The sequence below is a fragment of the Pipistrellus kuhlii genome, unplaced genomic scaffold (assembly GCF_014108245.1).
Source record: "Pipistrellus kuhlii isolate mPipKuh1 unplaced genomic scaffold, mPipKuh1.p scaffold_m20_p_7, whole genome shotgun sequence".
Taxonomy (NCBI): Eukaryota; Metazoa; Chordata; class Mammalia; order Chiroptera; family Vespertilionidae; genus Pipistrellus; species Pipistrellus kuhlii.
Window position 1 is genome coordinate 11178195 of NW_023425573.1, and position 4350 is coordinate 11182544.

Consider the following 4350-nt stretch of genomic DNA (forward strand, 5'->3'; position numbering starts at 1 on the left):
TTTTCAAATGGGCAATGGGAATTATTTTTAGTAAGTATGATATGGGCTAAATTGGTATGTTTACATAATTTATGTTCATGATCACTGGGTATATTTTCTCTGCAGAAAAACATGATTGGGTGATGAAAAGCTAAAATACTCTTTTTTTAATGTATAGATCAATATCTAAAAGATTTACTTAAACCATTAGTGATCTTTTTGTGGAAAATATGAAGTGTAATTTTATATTAACTGATGTTCCAAACAGGTTCTATGTATTATAACTTTTAATACCAGGTGGTAGTTAAAAGTAATGAATGTATTACTCTTTCCCAGCTATCTGGGAAAGAAAATTGGCTTTCTAACAATTATTAATATAGGTTTGTGTTTTATCATACAGACTGAATTGAGAGGTAATGCTCAATGTTCCATGTGTTTTAAAATATTTTTAATAAGTATATCAACTGCTTTCCAGTGAATCTTTTTTATTCTAAAAATTAGGCTGGCTTTACAGTCAATTTAAGTGGTTAAGTGAAGAGGTATTTATGGCAAAGATGATTTTCCCCATAATTGGCTCTCCTGAGCTACAGTTTCTGAAGTTTTTCCTACTTGAGCATTATGTAGACTGATCTCTGTCAAAATGGACAAGTAAAAATAAAATATCCCACTTTAACATGTGTGCTTCTTAAAAGATTATGGAATGTACATTTATATCTGCTCTCCTCCCTACTCCCCCTTTCTTTTTTTAACCCAGCATCAACCTATGGCTTGGTATAAACTTCCCAAGTATCCAGAGAATAAATAGTGCTGGTGAAAATTTAAATAGGATAGGCATGAATGAAGAAAATATGATCTCTATTGACTGATATTCTTTTAACCTAGGACTAGCAAAACCTTCATTTTTTTTTCAGAGCTGAAGAAAAAAACCTGCACATTTAAGATCATATTTATTGGTGCATGTAAGCCATTAACTTACCTGTCTTACTGAACCGGTTAATATTGTTGATTGTTGAAATGTGAAATGTAGACACTGTTGACCTGTAAATATATCTGCCAGAGATGAAAAAAATATTTTAAGGTATTGTAAATAAAGATGTATAAAATTCATTATTAGTCTGCAATGCAGAAAAATATGTAAGATGTTAAATATTGTGTTTCTTAAGAGATGTGTAATTTTTCCCTAGTTGTATCTAGTTACATTAAGAATGTAAATTTTCTTTTGTACAATATAAAAATACAGCTTTATTTGGCTTTTGACTGGATTTCTCTGAGTTAATTTTATATCTTACCTAAATTTCATACCTTAAAATGATCTTTCATTGCATTTTTATTACATTATTTTATTAATGTATGCTTGAACCTTTTATTTATATGAAACCCTATTAAATTAAGGCAGTTTATGAAATTAAGGCAATATATAAAACTACATAGAGCACCATAAAATAAGAATGAACATGAAGGCAGAAGTAAAATTAACACATGTATGTTATTGTTGAGATGCAAGTTTATTTCTGAGCAGAAAGAAGATTGATTATGTGATTTTCAGTACCCTTAAAACAAATCAGTTTCTCAGGTGAAGCACAACTGTTTCTAGTAGCGAAGTGTCAGAAAGTTTTCTTTTGTGGGTCCTTATAAAGAGCCATTATTTTAGTACTAAAGATTTAGTGCACAAATTTATGCACCAGTGGGGTCCCTCAGCCTGGCCTGCGGGATTGGGCTAAAACCAGCACCGTGTCATGCCCTGAGGGGTCCCAGGTTGCAAGAAGGCACAGGCCAGGCTGAGGAACCCCACCGGTGCACATTTGGGGCCAGGGAGATACGTGGGAGGTTGGCCAGCTGGGAAGGAACCGCGGGAGGGCCCTGGCCCATCTCGCTCAGGCCCGATTGACTGGACCCTAGCAGCAAGTTAACCCACCAGTTGAAATGTCTGCCCCCTGGTGGTCAGTGCACATTATAGTGAGCAGTTGAGCAGCCTTAGCATATCATTAGCACTTCGATTGGTTGAACAGATGACTGGACACTTAGCATATTAGGCTTTTATTATATAGGATCATTTACACTCCCTTCAGTGGTGGATTTTGTAAGTGCATTTCCTCCCACACCAGCAGTTGGTTTTCTCTAGTTATTAAACTTCATCTTCTCCGCCTTGTGTTTTCTAATGTATGCTTTTGCCGTCGCTTGGAAAGGGGATTTAATGAAGAGTTGTGTCCAGGCCCTCTTCCTTTTCCCTTTCCTCCACTTCCTAGAAAAACTTCTTCTGTGCTTTCCGCCCTGTGGCTATTAGTCCTTACTTATTAGACCAAGGTTCTGTTTTCTATTTTTTTCAGATGCAACAATACAAAATACATGATTTTTTTTATATCTTATTTATTATGCCTTAATCTAAAACCACTTATGGGCCGGCTAGCAGTTCCAGAAGAGGAAGGTATAATGCAACTCACCCAGCCTTGAGTTTTCCTTTCTCCTCCGCTTGGCTCTGCATTTAGATAGGAAAGAGGAGTGTCACTGACCATTTCAGTTTCCTTTTATTCAAAACTAGGGACTCGTTGCAGGAATATTCCTGCAAGAATTCTGGCAAGCTCCCTCCTGCTACCGCCATCTCTCCCGCCCCATCTCTCCCGCGGCAGCGAAGCCACTGCGGCTGCCGCCTCTGCCCTCTGCCACCGCTGCCCTGCAGCCTCACGCCGTCACTGTGTGCCTCGACTTGCTTTCCACTTTCCCTCCCTCTTCCTTCTATGCTGTCTTCAGTCTTCACTCCTCCCTCCGTGTATGCAAATTAACTGCCATCTTTGTTGGGTTAATTTTCATACTCTGGCTGTGGGCATAGCGAAGGTACGGTCAATTAGCATTTTCCTCTTTTATTAGTGTAGCTGTTATACTTGCTTGAAGATCTTAGGAAATATAAAGTACAAAAGAAACATTTAAAATATAATTACACTAGAGGCCTGGTGCACCGATTCATGTCCCGGTGCGGTCCTCAGCCTGGCCTGCACCCTCTTGAAATCTGGGATCCCCCAGTAGGTGTTGGACTGTCAGTTTTGGCCCAATCACCACAGGCCAAGCCGAGGGATCCTATCAGTGCATGAATCTGTGCATGGGGCCTCTGGTATACTTAAAAGATCTTTAATCTCTTCCTATCCTCCCCATTCCCCTTTCCCTCTGAGATTCATCAGTCTGTTCCATGTTTCCATGCCTATGCATTGAACGTCTGCCCCCTGGTGGTCAGTGCAGGTCATAGCTACCAGTTGAACAGTTGAAAGGTCATTTAGGCTTTTATTTATATAGACTAGAGGCCCAGTGTAGGAAATTTGTGCACAGAGGGGGTGGTTCCTCAGCCTGGCCTGCACCCTCTTCAATCTGGGACCCCCAGGGATGTCCCACTGTCCACAGGGATCCAGCCTAAACTGGCGGTTGAACATCTCTTTAACAATCCAGGACCGCTGGCTCCTAACAGCTTGCCTGTCTGCCTGATTGCTCCTAACCCCTCTGCCTGCCAGCCTGATCACCCCTTCCTTGCCCCACTGCCAGTTGATCAACCCTAACTTGCCTCCCTACCCACCTGATTGCCTCTAACTTGTCCCTCTGCCAGCCTGATCGCCCCTAACTGCCTCTGCCTCAGTCCCCAATCTGGCCTCCCTCTGCAGGAGATGACCTGGCGATCGGAGAAGGGGACAGCCCCATTACCCGGCTGCTGCTACCACTGCCAGCCTGAGCTCAGCCCTTCCCAGCCACAGACTGCTGCCTGAGCTTCGGCACTTGCAGCCGCTGCGGCTTTGTCTGGTTAGCATATTACCCTTTTATTAGTATAGATTATTAATATAGATAGTGAATAACCCTGGCCATTGCTTGGTGGGAGCGTCAACCAGTGCACATAAGGATTGCAGGTTCCATTCTGTAGGGGTTGGGGTGTGTATGGGGCAACAGATCCATGCATTTCTCTCCTCTCCTTCCCTTCCTCCCACTTTCTGAAAATCAATGGTGAAGAAAAAACTACCCTCGGGTGAGGATTAACAGCAAAAAAGCACACACAGAAAACCACACAAGAGAAACAAAAACATTAATTTTTAAAAAACGGGACTTCATTCTTGCTATATTTTTCCTTAAAAAACAACAACACCGTATCTAGAGAAGCCCATGAACACTTTTATGATTCTCTCTGAACAGAGAAACCTTGCTAACCCGCTACATCTCCGCGAACTTCTAGGGATCTAGCCCACGCCCCCTCTCCCTCACCGGAAACGGAAGAAGGGAGGAAAGGCCTCAACACAGCGCTTTCCCATTAGTTTCCCTCATGTTTTCAGGTGGGCGGGGCCCTCAGGTCGGCGTCCGATTGGCCAGCACAGCCGTCGCTCTCGGCCGGCCCCGCTTCCC